Genomic DNA, 25,547 nt, shown 5'->3' with positions numbered 1-25,547 from the left:
GAATTAACAAAAAGTAACCCAAAGTCACAAATCTTTTTTTATTGTGACCAATGTGAATTACACCAAAGTCACAAATCTTAAAGAAGCAATTGCACCCTAGAAAATGGAAGCTTCCAAAAAAGTCCCTTTTCTGTGAAAACAGTTAGATCAAGGATTATGACATTTAACCCATAGAAACAGCATGTTTCCAATATTGCCTATTTCTTTACAAATACACATAATATTACTATCTGTAACAGAAACTATGGGAGTAAGTTCTCTCCAAAAGGAGATCATTTTCATAAGGCATCCCTGAGCCCTAATATAAGGCACTGCTTTAATCTTGAAGCTTTAAGAACATTTTCTTAATTTTCATTGGTTTTATGTCTCCATTTTCATTTTCCTCATAATTGGCATAGTCTCTCTTTTTGGCCAGTTTTCCCCCAATTTTCCCAACTAAGGTCTCATATCTTTTAACAATTTCTTCATCAGACACATCAAGTTTCATGGTTTCATCTTTAATAGAGTCCATCTGACGCAATAGTTTCTCAACCTCGAGATTAAATCCTGTGAATGACATTCTTCTATAAAGAAGATCCTCACAGAACAAGAAAATTTTCTCTTCAATTATGCAACTCTTTCCCTTCAGCTTTGGAAAATCTAGGTATTAGTGCTCTTCACTAATGATTTTCTTTTCTTCTTCTAGTTATTTCTAGGTTTCCAAGTCCAATCCCCTTTGCATGAATTTCATGCAAGCAGATCTTGTACAACTTTATCTTGTGCTTGGCTGTCATGCTGGCCTCCATCCTGTTCTGATCCCAAGCACAGGATACCTGCTGAGGATCAATATCTTCCCAAATTCTGATTTTTCAGGTGTTTTTTGCCTTGCGAAGTACTTCACTGCAGAGCCTTTCTGGCTCACACTTGTGTGGCCAGTGCTGAATCAGGTGGGGACTGAGAGGTAGACTCAAGAAAAGAGTGGTCCCACAGTTCTTCTTGACCTGCTTGGCCACTGGTGCTCTTGGCCAAAGCTTGGTTATAGATGGGGTCAGTGCCAAGTTCAGGGAAATGTCTGCACTGATCAGTTGAGTGCTGATAATGCAGTAACCTCCAAGCCTTAGACAGACACTGTTTTGCTTCCTGGTGTGGAAGAACTTTTAATTTAACTTAATTTAATTTCTACCAAATTTTCTTTATTTCCCATACACTAAAACAGACCCCAAAGCATTTTGAAAGTAATATGAAAAGTAGTTGCCAAAAATTTCAATCCATTTTTATTAATAATATATACAAAACTGTACAGAATTTCTGAGTTTCAAAACATTTATAAAAATAAAAAAATTCTAAATCTGAACAAAAAATTAGGATTTACTTTTAGCAATGTCTTTATCTGGATCTTGCTCAGAGTCCTCTCTCTCTATCGCTGTTTCTGCCAAAGTTTGGCCATGGCCAGCAGCTTAAGGTTGGGTTAGTTGGCAGCATCTTCTGGAAAGTTGTAATTATAATGTTCTTTCCAAGCTGCATTAGATTCATAATCAGCCTGAACTTTCTTCCTCTTCTTGACACTCTCTATGTCTACTCTCTCTTTATTGCTCCTGTTTCAAACTTATCTTCTGAGCTCCTCCATGATACCAGCAGCACTAGTTTCTCTTGGATTTTTCATTTGTCTACATTTAGCCAAACTGAAGACAACTCAAATTGAGTAAAACTGATTCATACCTTGACATATTGTGTCTGCTGAAGCAATTGCCAGTAAAGATTGTGATCATTTAGTGTCTTCTTGCTCAATTTCAAGATAAATATAGTATTTCCAAAGAACCTCAAGTATATCTAAGCATGGCTGACTGAGAGCTAACTTGTAAATTGCCCAGGCTCTCTCAGTGTCACCAAGGATTGTCTCTAATACCGCATATTTAATTCATGAGGTAGAGTTTTCAGGTCCAAACTCCTTTTCACAAAGCTTTTGGCATCAGTCAAATTCTCAAAGCTGTATCTCCAATTATATGCAATCTTTAAAACTTGGTATTTGGACATTTGCATATTGATGATCCCAAAGCTCTTCTGGCAAAAGGCACATTTTTCTGTCTAATTTCAAATTGTGCATATAATAACCACATTTTGGCAAATATAAACTTTTTGTGTGGAATTAGTTCCAAAGAGGCTTGATACATCTATCTTGTCCTCTTGGGAAGTTGTTTTTTTAAATTAATATCTTTATTTAAATTAATAAGTTAATTTAAATTGATTAATTAAAATTGATTTAAATTAATATCTTTATTTAAACACCTTGATTACAAATACTATTGTAGTTGGGTTTCAGTCATGTAAAGAATATCCCCCTTCACCATTGCAACATTCCCATCACCAATGCATGAAGTTGACCCAAAAATAGATGTAGCCCTTCCAATGTCTTTTTCCTGAATAGGTGGGACATTAGCAGTCATTTTTCATAGACTTTGTGGACAGTTTCTACTTCTGCATTACTTTTCAACAATCACAAATAATCAAACCAAGCACCATAATTTTGGGGTAGTAAAAGTGTAGCTCCAAGCTCCAAAACTAGGACCTGAAGAGACATGGATCTGAAAGCAAATGTCAATGCAGAAATTAATCCACACAGTGAAAGGGTGCAAGAATGGGTCCAGGAATTCCAACACTAAGCCATTTATCCCACCACACAAACCTTCTGCTCTTACAAAGGAAAGCAGCTTATTGGAGGTAGACTGAAGAATGAGTGCTTTCCTTCCTGAAACCCAGGCTTTTATTAGTAAGAACTAGACCACACCCTCAGATGGAGAAGGAATTCCAAATAGGGAGGTATCTAGTAATCCCATCATCAGATCACACCCTACAGTGGAGTAGAATACTGATTAGAGTAGGACCAAAAATCCAACATCTCCCCCTAATTGACTTTATAGTAGAAAAACAAAATAATTCACATCCCATAGTTCTAAGAAAATGGCATATGCCTCTAAATATAAAATTGACAATATTTTGCATAGGGCAGAAAAAGTTGAGAAAATAGAAAGAAAAAAACTTTTGGCCCAAACCAGGATATCCTTACCCATGAAGCATCCTGCCCTAAGACCATCTGCAAGCTCCAGGCACACTAATTTGCCTAACCCCAATGTCTTGAAGGTCTTTCTTCAGGATCCTAGGAAAAATTCTCCTCAATCACAGTTTTCACTGTCAGGTTTTAATAAATTGGAGATATTGGTGTTAGCAAATACCCAAAGTCAGGATGTCTTGCTTTATCTCTTGGTTTCATCTCATCGTTATGTGGCAAGATAAATCTGCCTTCAAAGCAAGTCATTGCTGATTTCTAAGCCATAGTATGTTAGTGTGTTAGCCCAATCTGGGGCAAGTATGTACCAAGACAGTTACATTTATTCCTAAAATGATCTCCAATTTACCTAGTCATTCTACCTTTATGATCTCCCTATTACATCAGGGTTACCTAGCCTTGACCAATATAAAGATGTGAAGGTCATGTCAAAATGAAGAGTTGTAAGTTGACCTTGAACCTCTCATCCTCTGTAGGAGTGTCCTGGTGAGAAGGAGTCTGTCCCATCCCTGTTCAAGGTTGGGAAAGACTCTGATCTCCAGAACTTTTCTTTTTCTTTTATTTTTGACCACACTGGCAGCGCTCAGTGGTTACTCCTGGCTCTTCACTCAGAGATTACTCCTGGCAGGCTTGGGGAATCATATGAGATACTAGGGATCAAACACAGGGCTGTTCCAGGTCATCAACATGCAAGGCAAACTCCCTATTGCTGTGTTATCACTCCGGTCCCTCCAGAACTTTTCTTTTTTCTTTTTTTTGGGGGGGGGGCCACACCCATTTGATGCTCAGGGGTTACTCCTTGCTAAGAGCCCAGAAATTGCCCCTGGCTTGGGGGGACCATATGGGACACCAGGGGATCAAACTGCGGTCACAATCTTTCCTTGGCTAGCGCTTGCAAGGCAGATACCTTACCTCTAGCACCACCTCGCCGGTCCCCAGAACTTTTCTTAATGTTGAGAGCAGAGCCCAAGTTGTGGCCAGTTTGTGTGTATCTAGGCTCTGTATTGGTAGAAGGTCAATTCCTCATGTAGGTGCAGAGAACTGTGCTAGATCCAAGGTTCAGGGGTAATCGGCCAATGTTAAAGTGAATAAAGTCTAGTTAAATTATTATGCAAAATGTTCAGGATGGAAGGACCCTTGTAGCAAGAAATTGCTGAGTTTCATCCCTAATGGATAATAACTCCCCTTAGTATCCAATATTTTCTGATTTTAATGTGCCCATGAAAAAGAATGTTACCATAGGATACTATTGGGGCCTAAGGGGAAGACAGTAAACCAAGCAATCCCTAGACTGGTTCTATCAAAAGAACAAAAACATCAAAAGTACTATATATAATTTCTAATAATTTCTACTAGCAAATCTAAAGAGAAGGAGAAAAACTGTAACTACATAATGAATTACACCATAGAGAATATACATGTTGAAGAGATACACATAAGTATTCAAAGAGGGTCCATATATCCCCTAAGTCTTTTAAGATAGTCCGAGGAAAGGATAAACTATAGATCACAACTTCAGTCAGAAATGCAGCCTTTGGAATCTGACAAAACAGCTTGCAGCAGTCACAGATTAGGAAATGTCCTAGAAAGGAGGATCTCTCAAAAGTAGAAACCAATTATGAGCAACCGCCTATGGTGAAATGAAGTGGTAGTAAGTGATTACCAAGAACACATCAGCAATAACTGTGTGCCTGCCTTCTTCTTTGAGGATGACTCTCTCCCTTCAAAAAGTTGATTGACTCCAACAGCACTAGCAATAGCCAAAGCAATGACATACAGCTTGATGAGCTACTGGAGAAGACCACGAGCAGTTCACACACCAAAAGTGCCTTACAAGTCTCACTCTACATGCAGTGGGCTGTCTGCAGCAAGTCTAGCTGGGCTGCTTTATAAAGACCCTTTAAACTTACACTGGAGAGACACCATAAGCATCAGCATGGCTGCTGCATAGGTGGAGCAGCGGTGGTATCATATTTTTCCGGGGAGAAAGAAATGGCCATATACAAGAAAGGCTAAATATAATATAGACAGAAATTATGTATAATATGACAGACATAAAACAAACACAAACGTGGCCACCAGACACACTTTTACACATACATGGACAAAAAGATCGATTCATAGGAAAAATTTACCCAGTTAGAATGGGTCAAAGCGCTTCAAAATATAAAGTCACCATGTCAGGTGTTAAACTTAGTTAGTTCCTTGGAGTAATTAACATTGGCGGAAAACTTTGGTGAGAAAAGGATTCATGGTTTAGAATATGCATAGAATATTCTTAAAACAATCATAATATTTAAGGCTATAATACTAAGTGATATGACAATGAGCACTGTAAAAAGAGTTTATGGCATTCAGATGCCTTTTCCAAGGATCTCTGTGGAGAGAGAGAAGATCTAGACATGTAAAATTCAACAGGTAAAAACCTAGATCTAGAAAATCTAGACAGGTAAAAATCAAATAAAAAATGCATGTTTTAAAATAATTTAAAATTTAAAATGGTTAAGACATCATATTGAGCACTATATTAGGAGTTCAATAAAATATCACTATAATGTGAATTTAGGGCATCCAAACTATATCTCCATGGATCACTGTTAACACAATTAATAGATTATTATAAACATACTAGAAGAATAGAAATTAAGACACTGAAACATTCTAATAACCAGCGCTATAAGATGGAGTTCTCACCCTGTAAAATGTTAGAACATCATCATAGACATCTCTAAACAACATTCAGTTAGATATCCAAGAATTTAAACAGTTGTATTCATTACAGCAGGTCTCTTTGTAGTATAAAAAAGAATATAAGCTGCTGAAGATTTTAGATGAGTTAGCTATTTCTAAAACTTTTTGATCATCAAATTTAAACCAACATTTTCTTGCTGTATTTTTACAATAGGCTATACAATGACCCTTTTTCCATTTTACCATAATGGTTCAAAACTGAAAATACTTTGTATTCTTCATAGTTCTTTTTAGAGTGCATAATGTACTGTGCTTGCCATGCCTTGGAGGCAAAATCATCCATTGAAATCACTGCATGGGGACCCTATTATTGGCAGAAGGAAAAAAGAAAGGTAAAGCACTTTCTGTCTTTTGGGTGAATATGAAAGTTTTAAAAACAACCTTTTAAGTCAATTACTATCAAACACCAGTCTTTTGGAATGGCTACTTAAATTAGTTAAAAGTCTCCAGCTACCTGATGGCTTCTTAACAAATACTGGTGAATTCTAGTTAGAAAAAGAGGTTCAGTGTGTCCATGTGTCAATTCTTTGTCAATTAAGTTTTTAGATGCCTCTAATTTTGTGCTGTGGATGGGCCACTAGGGAATCCAGATTGTAACATTGGATTTCCATTCAATGGGAATAGGTTCTGGGTGCTCTAATCCAGTGGCCCCAACTAAAAAGACAAAATATCTGAATTAACATTCTGGAGGGATATTCTACTCCCCATTCATTGCTTATGTAAATCATGTCCCCATAGGTTCAAAGAAACTAGAGCTATGAATATTGCCTGTTGATTTTTCAGTCCTATGCACTTCAAATACATAGAGCTTTGGCAAACAGAATTTGGAGGCAAGATCACTCCTATCTCTTCTAAACTGTTCTGAATTTCTTATAGGGTTCCATTTTGGGGCCAATGTTTTAAAGAAATCTCCTTCATACTGAAATTTGTGCTTACAGTGATGTTTTCAATGTTCCACAGATCACCAAGCTTCTAAAAATGGTGGGTTTTATTTTTGACTGAGGAAAAAATATTTATTGAACTTCTTTGGCAAACGTTTATCAAGATCATTTTTTTTGACACAAAAACTTAGTAATGCCCTGTTTAGAAATTTTAATCAATAAAGAGAATAAGTTTCTTAAGAATTCTGGTCACCAGCATCTGCCAAAATATAAGTCCAGGTTGCAAGAGTACTTTGAACATATAATCATGTTGGAGTGTTTTCAGTGGCTTGTAATATTCAAATTTATCTGCTCAATTTTTACAGTCCCAGAGGGTGAAAGCATACTGGCATAGCCCATTTAAGAAGCAGAATGTCATCACCCACATTTGAGTGGAAAGTTTTCTGACACCATAAAAAGACCTTGGGGTGTGTAAATGAGTGAGTATGGAGCGTGTAGTTGTTCTCATGGTAGTATGCTTCAAGGGCAGAGAAACCCTGTATCTCTTAGGCCAAGGGATTTCCCGTTCTAATTTTCCCAATATTTATTGTTCCTATGCAAAAAATATTAAAAGAAACACAAACCTTTTTAAAAAGTTGCTGGTCTGGGTTTTTTTTTGGTTCTTATTTCTGTTTTTGTTTGTTTCTTCATAGCTGATGGTTTTGATTTTTGGTTTATTTTTTTAAATTCTTTTTGTACTTTTGTTGTTACTCCCTTATTGGCTTTTTTGTCTTGTTTTGTTACCTCTTACTTCTTTTTTCTTTTTTTCCCCTTTCTTCTTCCAAATGGATTTTTTTTGGGGGGGCCACACCCGGTGGTGCTCAGGGGTTACTTCTGGCTTATCTGCTCAGAAATAGCTCCTGGAAGGCACAAGGGACCATATGGGATGCCGAGATTCGAACCAAACACCTTGGGTCCTGGATCTGCTGCTTGCAAGGCAAACACCGCTGTGCTATCTCTCCGGCCCCCCCCCCCAAATGAATATTTACAACACCAAGAGGAACTCCTCCCATATCTTTTCTTATACCTCCAATAGAGCCACATTACTGGAATCACCTTGATCAGCCTCATAATTGGAGGGAGAAAAAAATGGATGGCACCAAACCAGACAGTTGTATGTTCATTTGGAGGAAATAGAAAATGTTCAGATTTGAATACCAAATTCAAAGTCAACGACAACAGAATCTATAGACAATATACAAAAAGCTGTACAAGGGTGGAAGTAGTTGTACTAGCATTATGGGGGGTAAAGATGAGAGAAGTGGGATGCATGCTAACAACAGGGGTGGAGGAAGGACAACACTGGTGGTGAGAATACCCCTTATTCATTATCACTATGTGGCTTAAATATTACTGTGAAAAATTTGTAATTCACTTTGACCACAATAAAAAAATAAAAAAGAAAGACTCCTGGCAAAATACAAGGTCATTTTTAATTTCTGTTTACAAAGATTTAGCAAATACTTTTTAAAATACATTTTAAAAAATGATGTAGTTTTTAGAGAGTCACTGGGCCCTTAGTTTTGAAATTCTATCCAGAACATATTTGTACATTACTCAGTACCATTTCAAATTATTTCTGATTTTCTTCAAATTTGGCAAAGGCTATATAAAGTTGTTCATCCATATGTTCATCTCCAAATAACTCAACAGCCCTTTCATAGACTTTTCACACATGATCAAAAGAACCATGTTTTTCTTGAAAGCAAGCATACTTGATCCATTTTTTAACATTTTGTTGCATAAGAACAAAGTACTCGTAAATGGGGAGAGCATGATCCACCTCTTTATACCTCAGCTCCAAGTTGATATATGAGTGCCAGGCCTGCTCGCCAGGCTGCCACTCCATCCATCACTCAAATATTTGCCCGGCGCCTGCAATGTTCTCCAGCATCTCCTCCATGTATGCATATTTGTACCAAAACTAGTTGACTCAGGGCCGGGTAGTTCTAGCTAGGTCCCAGATATTTCGGGCAGGATTGACCTGGAATTTATCCATATTTCAGCCAGAGTGTAATATCTCGATAGTCCACATCTAAAGCACATTCTATGTATATGGAATCTCCCTCAGACTCTCTTCCTATTTTATCCAATTACGTATTTTATCCATTGCGTATTTTATCCAATTACTAATCACAGTCCTGTTTTTTTTCCCTCCTTATGTTATCTTCAAAAGTTTACTTTCCAGTAATTTGGGAATTTTTTGTTTTGTTTTGTTTTTATTTTTGAGTCACACCCTACGCGCTCTGGGGCTACTCTTGGCTTTGCACTCAGAAATCGCTCCTGGCAGGCACCATATGGGATGCCGGGATTCGAACCACCGGCTGTCCTGGATTGACTGTGCACAAGACAAATGCCCTGCCATTAAGCTATCTCTCCAGACCCTACTTTGCCGTAATTTGTAATCCTTTAGTTCTTCATCTGTAAGTTGTTGTTGTTGTTGAAGTGGAGATGGAAGTTCAAGTTCTATTTCTTTAGCTTTTCTTAGGAGCTGCTCAGCAGTGATCTGCACCTTCCTCAGTGCTTTGTTTTTGTTTTTGTTTTTTTTTTACCTTGGTCACTTTGGGAATTTGTTACTTTCAGCTGTGGTCCAGGTGGCTATGGTGAGAGCAGCTGTATCTTAGAAGTTAGGTTTTACTAGGAGCAGCCTCTCCTCCAGCCTGTCTTTTCCCCAACCCAAACCTTCTTCCCAAAGGGGATAACAAAACAGGAAGCCCTGGTGTGGAAAAGCTTTTATGCATTCCTGGGGACTAGGGTTGGTCTCAGGGTGAGGCTAAGATGGTGTGGGCATTGCTGGCCAATAGGGTGGTATAGCAGGACTGTCCAGATATCGCAGGATTTGGGTGGCTTGGAGGGTATGGCTGGGGTTAGTGTGGCTCAGTCAAACCCTATGCTGTGTGGTAGGGGCTGAGACAGATTAGCAACATAGTCTCTGGCCCTGGAAAAAGAGAACCCAGAATGATTCTTGATTTTTGTCTCAGCAAAGATCTTGCCCTGAAGATGGCCTTCTAAGAACTTAATCTCTGGCCCAGTTGGCCACCTTCTGAGTCTCACATTTCTATGGAGGTCCTTCCTACCTGAGGAGTCTACCCTTTTCTGAGTGGGACCTTGGATTTCAGCATTTGGGGAAAAAATTAAATGGAATGTGTTTTCTGGATTTCTAGATTTTTAAGGTTTCTAGGTTGGACAGTTTATAATGACCAAAGTAAGGAGTAAGTTTATAGTAAGATTCTGACAGGACTAAAGGGTGTGCATTTGGATGAAGCGATGTTACATCTATTACAACTAAAGCTCATGATTTACAATTGGAGAGGGGGAAATTTTTTAAGGAAAAAAAACCTTCACATTCAGGAAAAGAATAGAACAGCACACAAGGTTCACTGAGCTCAGGCTAACATGCTCTGAATTCCATTGGTAGAAAACTATGGGTTGCTACAAGTCCTGGAAGATAAAGATCCTGATTTACTTTTATGGTTTCATATATCAAGTGGAAGTGTAGAGAAAATAAAGGAAGCTAATTTAAAAAAAATTAATTATTTAATCAAGTAAGTCACCATGTGATAGTTACAAAGCTGCTCACAATTCAGTTTAAAATGTAAACTCCCTTCACCAGAGCACATTTCCCACCACCAATTTCCCCCAGTTCTCTCCCCTGCATTTTCTTCCCTCTCTCTCTCCTCTCTCCCCCCTCTCTCCTCTCTTCCCCTTCTCTCTCCCCCTCTCTCTCCTCTCTCTCCTGTCTCTTCTCTCTCCTCTCTCTCTTCTCTTTCTCCTCTCTCTCTCCTCTCTCTCCTCTCCCCTCTCTCTCTCCTCCCCCCTCTCTCTCTCCTCTCCCCCTCTCTCTCGCATCTCTCTCCTTTCTCTCTCTCTCCCCCCTCTCTCTCCTCTCCCCCTCTCTCTCGCATATCTCTCTCCTTTCTCTCTCTCCTCTCCCCCCCCCCTCTCTCTCCTATTTTGAGGAAGCCAACTTTATGAAAGAGTACCTTGGTCACTATGAGGGTATTTTTTAGTGAAACTTTGTTCTTAAATTTGTGAAATTTCTGAATTTTGGGGGGGCCATGCTTGACTGAAAAGAGGAAATGCAGGCTGTACTGAAGGTGAAAATCCTTTTGAGGGACTAGATAGGTAGATAGCTAGAGAAATTATCTTGGTCCTGGTGGTGATCATTTGGGAGAATCAGGGGTCTCAAACTCAATTTACCTGGGGGCTGCAGGAGGCAAAGTCGGGGTGATCCTTGAGTGCAAAGTCAGTAGTAAGCCTTGAACATTGGGGGGTGTGACCCAAACAACTAAAACAAAACAAAACAAAACAAAAAAAGATTCCTCTAGGGCAGGGCCACAAAATGTTGTACGGAGGGCCACAGATGGCCAACGGGCTGCAAGTTTGAGACCCCTGGTAGATTAAATGAGATTTTGTTCAATAGACTTACTGGCAAAGCAAAGGATTCTGGGTGCCAAGTTTCAGAACTGAGAGTTGCTGACAACTTAGCAGACAGATCTTCAGAGTTTGTGAGAATTTCTATGATACTACCCATGGGAGAATCTAGTAGGAATCCAGAAAATTAGAAAAAAGTATTGGTATTGAGAATCTGTCTAAAGGACACTAGTATTAGGTAAATGCTCTTATACATAGTGAAAGATTTTAGAGTGGGTGAAAGGAGGTGAGTGAAAGGCTGGAGAACAGAATTAGTACCATGTCCCAGTTTCCCACAAAAGGCATCTTAGTTGCAAGAGGGTTAACTGCTTAAAGTACAATTTTTTTTTTATCTTGAGCTAAAGTATGTGATTCTATACTGGGGTGGGCATTTAAGAACTGAATTGACAAAAAAATAAATAAAAGAAAGAATTGAATTGATGGGGGCTGGCGAGTTCGATGGCACAGTCCTTGCTTCCCACCAGGCAGACTCAGGTTCAATCCCAGTACTACCCAAGCTCAAGGAATTATCCTTGAGCAAAGGAGTAAAGTCCTGAGCACCACTACATGTGCCCCACCCCAAGAAAGAATTGAAAAAAAATAATTAAATTGTTGAATTGAGATTTACCAGAGAACTCAATCTTAATAAGAGATCAGGAAATTATAGTTCCTGCCTTAACTTGCTTAACCAGTTGAAAGAACCATTATCTACTAATACATCAAGCTGGTATGAAAAGAAGCAGGGAGAAAAGTTGATTTATGATCAGATCTGTTTTTGGTTTTGCTTCAAGTACTGATTATAATACAATATCTTAGCCTCAATCTGTGGGCACTGAGATAATCACATGAAAATACTTTCCAAACTGCTATGACTATTAGGTTATCACCCATTCAAACAAGGTTTCCTTGGATATGTTCAGGAATGTTTCATTTCATGCAATGATCTTCAAGTAAATATTTAAGACTGTTTAGTCATTCCTCCCAAAAGGTACTCCATTTTGGAAAAAGTACAGTGAATAAAAAACCTAATACATAAGGATGAATTATTTCTATTTCACAAGGAATTTTCTCTTTGCAAAAGTATTAGGCTCACAAGATGAGTCATAGAGCACTTAAAATATGATTATTTCCAAATTTCTGCAAGGATTGACAAGACATCCACTTTGAGTTAATTTTTGAAAGTTAATTTTTTGAAAGTTCAAATGAATATACAAATTTATTTTTTTTTAAATTCAGATTGTTCTTAGGATTTGTTAACGCTATTCTTTTACCATTGAATTTATTTTTCCTTCTTAATTAAAGGTCAATTGACTATGTATGCGAGGACCTCATTATGGTCTCTTATGGTCTCTGATCTAGCTGACATTTTTTTTTATCAGTTCCTCACTGTTGGAACCAAATAACTCAAAGTTTGTTGTATAAGTTCTCTGACTTTGTTATTATTCAGAGTTGTCTTAAAGTCAACATTTGTCTTTATATTTACATTTTATTTTAGGGGGAATTTAAAACATACCTTGCAATGCTCAGGGATTATTCCTGGCTCAGAGATCACTCTTGGCAGTACTTGGGGACCATATGTGGTATTGAACGAGCCATAGCCACATGTAAGATCAGCACTATATCCCCTTGCTAGGAATAATGCCTCTATATAAAAGCTTTAGAACTTGTTTATTCATGAGTGCAAGGTGACATTTTTAGATTGATTTGGATTGCAGTGAATCTACATATAAACTTGGGAGGAAATGTAATAGTCATTCATGAAGATGGACTACTTCATATACTTAAATTTTCTTTAATTACCTTAATTGGATTTCTACTTTTGATTATATAAATATTATAATAATTTTATTAGATTTATACCAAAACATTTAGCTTTGGAAGTATGAAGTTAAATAGCACTGTTTTTCATTTTAAAATCTATTAAAAGCAATTGACATTTATATATTAACTTGATCTATAATTTGACTCTAATAGTTTACTGACTTCAGGTGTTTTTTCTTCATTTTTTTTGATATTTTATATAAATAACTATATCACCTGGAACAAAAACAATTTTCTTTTTTTCCATTAACTTCTGGATAACTTTTTTCTTCTTTTTCTTCTTCCACCCTCTTCTTCCTCTTACTTTTTATCATTCCCCTTCTTGTTCTTCCTCATTTTTTTGTGACAGATATGACTTCTATAATGACATTGTACAGGAATGATGTGAACAAACATTCTTGTCTTTTTTTCTGATCTTAGAGGAAAAGAATCTGTTTTATTACCACTGAGTATGAGCTTATGTGTAAGGTGTATAAGGTTTTTAAAACATAGTTATTTTTAAAAGCTGGGAGTAAGAAGGACAAGTGAACTTTTAGTAGTAGGATATTTTAACTACTAGTGAGTATATGTGATCTCAAGTTATGTCCAGGTTTTCTGTTATGATGTGAATAGTCAGGTAGGTTAAAAGAAACATTTTTCCTTTAAGATGAGCATAAAAGATTTCTCAGTATTCTGCAAGGATTCTCTTCTTTAGCAAAGATAGAACTTACCATCAATATAGTGATTTCTGTGTCATAGATTAAATTCAAAAGTCTTTACTGGATTATAATTTTCTATTGCAGAAATTCAAAGATTCAATTCCAGTACTTTTAAATAGGGACATTCTGGTAATGAGACTGGTATTTTTGAGTAGGAATAAGACCTGTCTACATGTATGTAAAATTTAAGGAAGGTCATTTTATATTTTGGAACAGTAATTAGAAAGTTCTTAACACTTTCTTCTTTTTTTTCTAATTTTTTTATTTTAATTATGACAACAAAGATGCAAAGAAAGAGGACAGGGTAAAGTTACAGTGGAAGCCCAATCACCCATAAACAGAATTCTCGGTAGTCCCATCGATGATATCCCAGCCTTGAACTTTCAGCCAAAGAACATTAAGAAAAACAAAACTGAACCCATGTATAATACAATTACTTTGTCCATCAAATCCCCAGTTGTAGTACATACTATTTCTTAGCAGCACACAATATAATCTAAAGACATTAGACTTATGTAACTCCTTAAACATTGAGGGCAAAGTACATTTCTCTAGTTCCATGCACATGCTTACTAGTTTAAGTTAACCTCAAAAGTTTTAGTGGGTTGTTTTTCTTAAGGATTGGAGTCAAGGGAACAGTAAAAAAACGGTATTAAAGTGGCATTTGTTTGCATAGGCCCACCAAAACATAAGGGACATGGAAAGACAAATTATGGTCTAAATACAAAGAGACCCTACCCCTGAAGTTTCCTGGCACAGGACTGACTCTAGGCTCCAGGCAAACTAGTTTGTCCAATTCAAGCCATCGTCTGTAGTGGCAATACACCTCCATTCCTCACATAGTCTCTGTTGTTGGTATCATGCTTCTGTATTAAAGATCCTGGAGTCTGCATATCCCATATTGCAGTCAGGATGGTGCAGAGCATCCTCTCGTTTCACCTCACACTTAAGGGGCACTAGAGAGAACCATGTCCTGTAGAGCAGGTCATTGTTGTTGTCAAGTCTTCTCAGTGTAAATGGAAGTCTCTTTTTAGGAGGTCGATGTCAGACCCTTGGTAGTGTCTTTCCTGGTAGAGGACTGCTTCCAGCTGTTGCTATAAAAGACCTTGGATGTTTCATAGATAGCTTGCCTGGTTCCGGCGTGAATGGAGGATGCCCACTCTTCTGAGGCCTGTGCCAGGTCATTATATCAATGTAGAGGGTGTAAGGTACATTGTACTGAGATTTATTAGGTAAGAACTTATCTGTATGTATGGTGTTTTCCCATTTTAATGTGTCTATGCAAACAAGGATCAATGCCATGAAGCGTTATTGGTGCATCTGGAGGCAATAGGAACAAGACCAGCAATTTCTATGACATAGTTCAATCATAGGCATCAAACTGAGGGACAGTTCCAACAACAATCCTTACTGAACAGCTTACAAAGAAAAGACAAGATGAAAAGTGGATAGAAACATCATGGTAGAAGAATATATAGAGTTACATCAGTTAAAGAAAATACCCATAAAATATTCAAAAGATATATGTGTTCAATATGTGTTCAATTTGTGTCCTTCTAAATAGTTCTGGGATTTGTTAGATCTACTGTATGTCTTTGGTCAGAGAATAGAACTGTGTGTTACTGAAGTTAAGAAGGGTAAATCTGGGGTACTGATGGTTGGGAGGAGCATATGTTCGCGCGCCCCCGCGCGGTTTGCAAAATGTAGACTGGTATGAAATTGCCAGTGACAGCCTGAGTATATCTGAGCAGCTATCTGCCACCCATCAGATCAAACTCCACCCCCTATGCCCCACCCTAGGCCAGTCTCCGGACCCGGCCTGGGAGTGGGGGAAAACCCAGGGTGCCCCATCAGCTCCTTCCAGGAACCCACCTGGAGATCCGGAGGAATGGGGGAGAGGGGGGTCGGGTGACCCAGGTCCGGGCCCCCCTACCCTAGGCCGGGCCAAAAGTCCACTGGCACATGCGGAGGCCTGCCAGCTGCCCACCCGTGCCGGCTAAAAATCCTGCTCCAGGAAGGGAGAGAGACCTTCCCAAGCCCGAAGGACAGGGATTTAAGCCCCACTCTAGGCCAGTCTCCGGACCTGGCCTGGGAGTGGGGAAAACCCAGGGTGCCCCATCAGCTCCTTCCAGGAACCCACCTGGAGATCCGGAGGAATGGGGGAGAGGGGGGTCGGATGACCCAGGTCCGGGCCCCCCTACCCTAGGCCGGGCCAAAAGGCCGCTGGCACATGCGGAGGCCTGCCAGCTGCCCACCCGTGTCGGCTAAAAATCCTGCTCCAGGAAGCACTTTCTTCTTGTATCTTAGAGAAACTTAAATGGGAAATTTGTACTTTGCTTTCCATAAGACTTGGATTGATTAATGCAATATATTTGTAGATCGGGTTCTTTTTTAATTCAGTGTTTTTAATAGGTATTTTAAATAAAAGACCACACGTATTCTTGCTATGAAGAATGTTTTGGATAAGTTGTCAGAAAGAGAAGGAGAATAACATTCTGGAGACTGGGGGCTGTGGAAAAGGTAATCTATAATACCTCCTTAAAAAAGGAAGTCAGCTCCACCAGGCTTGAATATGTTTATATAGTTGTTTGTTTTCTAAACCATTTAAAAAATGTGTCAATCAGAGGCCTAAAGATTAGCTGCAGAACTAAATTTTATTGCTTGTAAAAAGTGATTTTGTTTTGTTTGATTTTTTTTTTTGAGCAGAAGACTAACAGTGCCTCATATCTGCTAAACTGTTGGGGGGAAATTTATGAGGAAAAAATGCAAAGAGAAAATATTTGAGTGGCTTTTTTCCATAAATTAAATATGTTTTCATTTGTTGAAATTTGTGAGATTTTGCAGAGTGACAGATAATTTAGAACTGTTTGTTCTAAGAGAAGAGGAGGTGGAGAGAGATGTCTGTCCTCAAAATAATTCCACATGTTAACATGGGAACCTTTGGAAAATTCAGAATGTGTGCCATCATGAAAAAAGAACTCTGGAAGAAAAGACTTACCAGGATATAAAGGAAACACACCAATGACACAGATGAAATGTTTATTTTTAAATATAGAGACCTAAATATTATAAAAGAGTTAGCCAGGCTTGTGAATCTTTCCTTCTCACCAAGGATAAATGTGCACTTGTTGCATTGTAGCATATGTAAAACTCATCTACGTTCCTTAGGAGAAAATTTCCACAAACCATATTGTAAAAGGAAAGTATACATGAATATTAGACCCAAGAAATTAAAACAAATTTTAATTCTATCATCTATTATCTATATAATTTTATGCTTTTTTTTGAGTAATTTCTGGAAAGTTTTTGGAGATGGTTCTCCTTGCTCATTTCAGGTAGTGTTTTCCCTGGATTCATGTAGTTTTTTACACATATGCATATTCTTATTGTGATAAAGACATAAGTAGAATCTTTTGAAGATATTCAGATTCCCTCTCTCTTACTATAAAAATGGAATAAAAGATACTTACTTTACTCTTTCCATTTGAAACAACTAAACATGGATACATATATGACATAATAGTTTTAAACACTGGCTTATGATTTTTTTTTTTTGGTATTGGTTTTTGGGTCACACCTGGCAATGTTCAGGAGTTACTCTTGGCTCTGCCCTCAGAAATCACCCTTGGCAGGCACAGGGACCATATGGGATGCCGGGATTCAAACCACTTTCCTTCTGCATGGAAGGCAAACACCCTACCTCTATGCTATCTCTCTCGTCCCTGGCTTATGATTTTTAAGAAAAGGAAACAAGGTGTCTCTAAATTACTGCTTGAAATGAGTTTAAAGACTACAGAATAGAGAGAGAAAATACTAGCAGAACTTAATGGTCATCTAAGTTGGAAAGACAGAAGTGAAAGTCTAGAGAAAATGAAGCAGTTACTATTCTTAGGGCAAATTCAGGATTACAGAATTTCAGAGAGAAACAAGTAGAAAGATAAAGGCATTGAATATCTGGAGGTCATATCTAATTCTTCAGAAAAATATTAACCAGTATATTTGTGTGAGAAAATGATATAATACTATGGAAAGGGTCATTTGAAATGAGTAAAGGAAGCAATTATAAGAAATGATTCTGAAAACAGTTCTTGTCCAAGTCAGCTAGAGAACAAAACATTAGATTTCCCTAGGCAGAGATAAAGTGCTCAGATGACTGATTCAGGAATGGGACAATGTTAGTTGTAGAACTAATGGTCAACTAAATACCTTTTCTTTTGGTGACTGAAAGCCGATTGAGTTGGCAGACTACTAATAGAGGCATATTAGAACTTCTATTGCTCACTAGATCAAGAAGAAATTGCAGAATTTTAGAGAAATTTTTAGACCAGAAATTTTGGCGGACATAGCATTGCAAGAACCTTGCTCCCATCAGCAACAAGTCTCCAATGCTAGTGTCTCAGACTACATATCCAACTTTTTAGTTTGATTCAGCAGAAGGGGATATCAGTTTTGTTGGGTGTGACCTATACAGGGAAATTTCCTGGGCATTGAGGTCACAAAGATCTCTAGGACACTGACCAGCTTCCATCATAGATAGAAGGATCTATGCATCTGCTCAAAGTTGAAAATAAAGGTTAGACAAAAGTTTTTTTTAACCTATTTTAGTAGTAACAATGTAGCAGCAAGAGGAGCCTTCTGCTGCCCCACTTCACACCCACATCTCAGACTCTGACAACAGAAGTTTTTGATAAGCTCAACAGAAACAACTTAAGAATCATTGGAGTCCCAGAGACCCAAGAAGAAAATATCCAGGAAACATCAACAGTCAAGAACATCATCACAGAGAAACTACTAGAGCTAAAGAATACATGTGACCAAATCCTGCATGTGCGAAGAGTATCAGCTAAAAGAGACCCCAGGAAAAACATCCCAAGACACATCCTAGTCACAATGATGAATCCCACAGATAGAGACAGAATTTTGAAAGCAGCATGATCAAAAAGGGAAATTACATTCAAGAGAGCATCCTTGAAATTTACAGCAGACCTGTCACCAGAAACATTCAAGGCCAGAAGGCAGTGGTGGGATATAGTGACAAAACTCAATGAAATAAATGCTTCACCAAGAATACTGCACACAGCAAAACTCACTTTCAGGTTTGAAGGAAGTATACATAGCTTCACAGATAAACAACAGCTAAGAAACTTTACAGACTCAAAACGACACTTAAAAGAAAAATGGAAAGGTCTAATTTAAGACAACAAACACACCAAACTTCTACTCAAAGATGGCACTAAATCTCATGAAAATGATCTCTCTCAATGTCAATGGACTAAACGCACCAGTTAAGAGACACAGAGTGGAGAAGTGGATCAAAAAACTGAACTTAACCTTCTGCTGCCTACAAGAAACACACCTGAATAGTCAGAACAAACATAGACTCAAAATCAAAGGCTGGAGAAAAAACATCCAAGCAAACAACACCCTTAAAAAAGCCAGAGTGGCCATACTAATATCAGATGCCACAAACTTTATACTCAGAAAAGTTGTAAGGGACAAAGATGGACATTTTATACTAATCAAGGGATATGTACAGCAGGAAGAAATCACTCTCCTAAGCATATATGCACCCAATGAAGGACCAGCAAAGTATTTAATACAATTGTTGACAAAACATGAAAAAGGATATCAATAATAACACAATACTTGAGGCGACCTCAACACAGCCCTGTCAACACTTGATAGGTCAACCAGATTTAAACCCAACAAAAATATACTAGACCTAAAAAGAAAAATGAAAGAAAGAGGCCTAAGAATATATATATATATATATATATATATATATATATATATGTATATATAAAACACATATATAACACTCCATCCTCAGAAACCTGGATACACATTCTTCTCCAACGTACATGAGTCATTCTTCAGGATAGACCACATGCTGGCACATAAAACATACCTCCATAAAATCAAGAGGATAGAAATTTTGCAGGCTACCTTTGCTGACCACAAGGCTCTGAAGTTAGATGTGAACTACACAGGGACACAGAAGAAATATTTAACAATTGGAAATTAAACAGCATGCTACTGAACAGCCAGTGGGTCTGAGATGAAATCAAAGAGGAATTCAAAAATTTCCTGGAAACAAATGACAATGAAAACACAAACTATCAAAAACTAAGGGATACAGCAAAAGTGATACCGAGAGGAAAATTTATAGCTTTGCAAGAACACATCAGGAAGGAAGAAGGAGCATACATGAATAGCTTAATGACACAGCTTATAGAATTAAAAAATGATCAAAAAAAAAAGAAACCAAAAACAGGGAGACAGAAGGAAATAACAAAGCTGAGAGCAGAAATCAATGAAGTGGAAACACAAAAAACAATATGAAATATCAACGAAAGAAGTTGGTTCTTTGAAAAAATAAATAAGATTGATAGACTATTGGCAAAACTCACAAAGAAAGAGAGGGAGAGAAAATAGATAACCTGTATTAGAAATGAAAAGAGTGAGATCACTACAGATACTGCAGACATTCAAAGGATATTCTGAAACTACTTTGAGAAACTATGCCACTAAGTATGAATACCTGGAAGAAATGGATACATTCTTGAACTCATATAACCTTCCACAGTTGAATATACAAGATGTAGCATATCTAAACACCCCCAAGACTATTGAGGAAATTAAAACTGTAATCAAAAGTTTGCCCCCCAAAAAGCTCAGGATTTATGGATGAATTCTTTCAAATCTTTCACGAGGAACTACTACCAATCTTGGTCAGGCTCTTCTATGAAATTAAAAAAACAGGTACACTTCCAAATAGCTTTTATGAAGTCAACATCACCTTAATACCAAAACCAGATAGAGATGCTTTCAAAAAAGAAACTTACAGACCTATGTCCCTGATGAACACAGACGCAAAGGTCCTCAACAAAATCCAGGCAAACAGAATCCAACTCCTCATCAAGAAGATCATTCAAAATGATCAAGTAAGTTTCATCCCAGGAATACAAGGATGGTTTAACATCCATAAATCTATCAACATAATACACAACATCAACAACAAGAAAAATAAAAATCAATGGTCATATCAGTAGACACAGAGAAAGCATTTGATAAGGTTCAACACCCATTCTTGATGAAAACTCTCAGCAAGATGGGAATGAAAGGAACCTTTCTCAATATAGTTAAGGCCATCTACCACAAGCCAGTGTCAAATATTATCCTCACTGGAGAAAAACTAGAAGCCTTCCCTTTTAATTCTGGCACAAGGCAAGGCTGTCCTCTCTCACCACTCCTATTCAACATAGCACTGGAAGTCCTTGCTATAGCGATCAGGCAAGAAAAAGATATCAAGGGAATCCAGATAGGAAAGGAAGAAGTCAAACTCTCACTGTTTGCAGATGACATGATACTCTACTTAGTAAACCCTAAAGACTCTACCAAAAAGCTTCTAGAAACAATAGCATCATATAGCAAGGTGCAGGCTACAAAATTAACACATAAAAATCAATAGCCTTTTTATACACCAATAATGATAGGGAAAAAATGAACATTAAGAAAACAACCCCATTCACATTAGTGCCACACAAACTCAAATATATTTGAGTCAACCTGACTAAAGATGTGAAGGATCTATACAAAGAAAACTATAAAATCCTGCTCCAAGAAATAAGAGAGGACAATGGAAATGGAAACACATGCCAGCTCATGGATTGGCAGGATCATCATTATTAAAATGGCAATACTCCCAAAAGCATTGTACAGATTTAACGTGATTCTTCTAAAGATACCCCATGACATTATTTAAATAAGTGGATCAAACACTTTTAAAATTTATTTGGAATTATTATTATTTGGAATAATTATTATATATATTATAATATATTATTTGGAATTATTATTATTTGGAATAATAAACACCCTCGAATAGCTAAAGCAATCCTTAGGGAAAGGATTATGGGAGGCATTACTTTTCCCAATTTTAAGCTGTATTAAAAAGCAATAGTTATCAAAACAGCATGGTATTGGAATAAAGACAGACCCTCAGATCAGTGGAATAGGCTTGAGTACTCAGATAATATTCCCAGACATAAAATCACCTAATTTTTTTTAAATAAGTTCATTTTTTATTGAAATTCTTTTACAGTATTTGACATTTTCCTGCTCAGAGGGTGGAAAAAACCAAAAAGTAAAAGAATGATTCTTTGTAAACAAAATATATTAAATGGTTAATTAAATATACAATAAAAGGAAATTTAACAAAGAACTTTTGACATATTATAAGTTAAGGTGCCTAATAAGTTCAAGTTACTTTTTTTTTATTTAAACACCTTGATTACATACATGATTGTGTTTGGGTTTCAGTCATGTAAAGAACACCACCCATCACCAGTGCCACATTCCCACCACCAATGTCCCAAGTCTCCCTTCTCCCCACCTAACCCCTGCCTGTACTCTAAACAGGCTCTCCATTTCCCTCATACATTCTCATTATTAGGAAAGTTCAGAATGTAGTTATTTCTCTAACTAAACTCATCACTCTTTGTGGTGAGCTTCCTGAGGTGAGCTGGAACTTCCAGCTCTTTTCTCTTTTGTGTCTGAAATATATTATTGCAAGAATGTCTTTCATTTTTCTTAAAACCCATAGATGAGTGAGACCATTCTGCGTTTTTCTCTCTCTCTCTGACTTATTTCACTCAGCATAATAGATTCCGTGTACATCCATGTATAGGAAAATTTCATGACTTCATCTCTCCTGACAGCTGCATAATATTCCATTGTGTATATGTACCACAGTTTCTTTAGCCATTCATCTGTTGAAGGGCATCTTGGTTGTTTCCAGAGTCTTGCTATGGTAAATAGTGCTGCAATGAATATGGGTGTAAGGAAGGGGTTTTTGTACTGTATATTTGTGTTCTTAGGGTATATTCCTAGGAGAGGTATAGCTGGATCATATGGGAGCTCGATTTCCAGTTTTTGGAGGAATCTCCATATCGCTTTCCATAAAGGTTGAACTAGACGGCATTCCCACCAGCAGTGGATGAGAGTTCCTTTCTCTCCACATCCCCGCCAACACTGTTTATTCTCATTCTTTGTGATGTGTGCCATTCTCTGTGGTGTGAGGTGGTATCTCATCGTTGTTTTGATTTGCATCTCCCTGATGATTAGTGATGTGGAGCACTTTTTCATGTGTCTTTTAGCCATTTGTATTTCTTTTTTGTCAAAGTGTCTGTTCATTTCTTCTCCCCATTTTTTGATGGGATTAGATGTTTTTTTCTTGTAAAGTTCTGTCAGTGCCTTGTATATTTTGGAGATTAGCCCCTTATATGATGGGTATTGGGTGAATAGTTTCTCCCACTCAGTGGGGGGCTCTTGTATCCTGGGCACTATTTCCTTTGAGGTGCAGAAGCTTCTCAGCTTAATATATTCCCATCTGTTAATCTCTGCTTTCACTTGCTTGGAGAGTGCAGTATCCTCATTGAAGATGCCTGTAATGTCCTGGAGTGTCTTGCCTATGTGCTGTTCTATATATCTTATGGTTTTGGGGCTGATATCGAGGTCTTTAATCCATTTGGATTTTACCTTCGTACATGATGATAGCTGGGGGTCTAAGTTCAATTTTTTGCAAGCAGCTATCCAATTGTGCCAACACCACTTGTTGAAGAGGCTTTCTTTGCTCCATTTAGGATTTCTTGCTCCTTTATCAAAAATTAGGTGATTGTATGTCCGGGGAACATTTTCTGAGTATTCAAGCCTATTCCACTGATCGGAGGGCCTGTCCTTATTTCAATACCATGCTGTTTTGATAACTATTGCTTTGTAGTACAGTTTAAAGTTGGGGAAAGTAATTCCTCCCATATTCTTTTTCCCAATGATTGCTTTGGCTATTCGAGGGTGTTTATTGTTCCAAATGAATTTCAAAAGTGTCTGATCCACTTCTTTGAAGAATGTCATGGGTATCTTTAGAGGGATAGCATTAAATCTGTATAATGCCTTGGGGAGTATTGCCATTTTGATGATGTTAATCCTGCCAATCCACGAGCAGGGTATGCATTTCCATTTCCGCGTGTCCTCTCTTATTTCTTGGAGCAGAGTTTTATAGTTTTCTCTGTATAGGTCCTTTACATATTTAGTCAAGTTGATTCCAAGATATTTGAGTTTGTGTGGCACTATTGTGAATGGGGTTGTTTTCTTAATGTCCATTTCTTCCTTATTACTGTTGGTGTATAGAAAGGCCATTGATTTTTGTGTGTTAATTTTGTAGCCTGCCACCTTGCTATATGAGTCTATTGTTTCTAGAAGCTTTTTGGTAGAGTCTTTAGGGTTTTCTAAGTAGAGTATCATGTCATCTGCAAACAGTGAGAGCTTGACTTCTTCCTTTCCTATCTGGATTCCCTTGATATCTTTTTCTTGCCTAATCGCTATAGCAAGTACTTCCAGTGCTATGTTGAATAGGAGTGGTGAGAGAGGACAGCCTTGTCTTGTACCAGAATTTAGAGGGAAGGCTTTTAGTTTTTCTCCGTTGAGGATAATATTTGCCGTTGGCTTGTGGTAGATGGCTTCAACTAGATTGAGAAAGGATCCTTCCATTCCCAACTTGCTGAGAGTTTTGATCAAGAATGGGTGTTGGACCTTATCAAATGCTTTCTCTGCATCTATTGATATGATCATGTGGTTTTTATTTTTCTTGTTATTGATGTTGTGTATGATGTTGATAGATTTACGGATGTTAAACCAGCCTTGCATTCCTGGGATGAAACCTACTTGATCATAGTGGATGATCTTCTTAATGAGGCATTGAATCCTATTTGCCAGGATTTTGTTGAGGATCTTTGCATCTGCATTCATCAGTGATATTGGTCTGTAATTTTCTTTTTTTGTAGCATCTCTGTCTGGTTTAGGTATCAAGGTGATGTTGGCTTCATAAAAGCTATTTGGAAGTGTTTCCGTTTGTTCAATTTCATGAAAGAGTCTTGCCAGGATTGGCAGTAGTTCCTCTTGGAAAGTTTGAAAGAATTCATTAGTGAATCCATCTGGGCCTGGGCTTTTGTTTTTTGGCAGACCTTTGATTACCATTCTAATTTCATCAGTGGTGATGGGGGTGTTTAGATATGCTACATCCTCTTCCTTCAACCGTGGAAGATTATAAGAGTCCAAGAATTTATCCATTTCTTCCAGGTTCTCATTTTTAGTGGCGTAGAGTTTTTCAAAGTAGTTTCTGATTACCCTTTGAATCTCTCTCATGTCAGTAGTGATCTCTCCTTTTTCATTCCTAATACGAGTTATCAAGTTTCTCTCTCTCTCTTTCTTTGTTAGGTTTGCCAGTGGTCTATCAATCTTGTTTATTTTTTCAAAGAACCAACTTCTGCTTTCGTTGATCTTTCGGATTGTTTTTTGGGTTTCCACTTCGTTGATTTCTGCTCTCAGCTTTGTTATTTCCTTCTGTCTTCCTATTTTTGGGTCCTTTTGTTGAGCATTTTCTAGTTCTATTAGCTGTGTCATTAGGCTACTCAGGTAAGCTCCTTCTTCCTTCCTGATGTGTGCTTGCAAAGCTATAAATTTTCCTCTCAGTACTGATTTTGCTGTGCCCCATAAGTTCTGATAGTTTGTGTCTTTATTGTCATTTGTTTCCAGGAACCTTTTGATTTCCTCCTTGATTTCATCTCGGACCCACTGGTTATTGAGTATGAGGCTGTTTAACTTCCAGGTGTTAAGGTTTTTCTTCTGAGTCCCTTTGGAATTCACAAATAATTTCAGAGCCTTGTGGTCAGCAAGGCAGTCTGCAAAATTTCTATCCTCTTGATCTTATGGAGGTATGTTTTATGTGCCAGCATGTAGTCTATCCTGGAGAATATCCCATGTACATTGGAGAAGAATGTGTATCCAGGTTTCTGGGGGTGGAGTGTCCTATATATATCCACTAAGCCTCTTTCTTCCATTTCT

The 25,547-nt window shown here is 37.7% G+C and overlaps 2 pseudogenes; both read right to left on the bottom strand.

The window, feature by feature from the left end:
• Positions 1-316: 316 nt before the first annotated feature.
• Positions 317-773, bottom strand: LOC126000232 (M-phase phosphoprotein 6-like; annotated as a pseudogene).
• A 567-nt stretch (positions 774-1,340) lies between these two features.
• LOC126001819 (crooked neck-like protein 1) overlaps positions 1,341-25,547 on the bottom strand; it is a 60,849-nt pseudogene continuing 36,642 nt past the window's right edge.

Source organism: Suncus etruscus, chromosome 2 (assembly GCF_024139225.1).
Source record: "Suncus etruscus isolate mSunEtr1 chromosome 2, mSunEtr1.pri.cur, whole genome shotgun sequence".
Lineage (NCBI taxonomy): Eukaryota > Metazoa > Chordata > Mammalia > Eulipotyphla > Soricidae > Suncus > Suncus etruscus.
The sequence above is the reverse complement of the archived record's forward strand: the minus strand, read 5'-3'. Positions and strand labels throughout refer to the sequence as shown.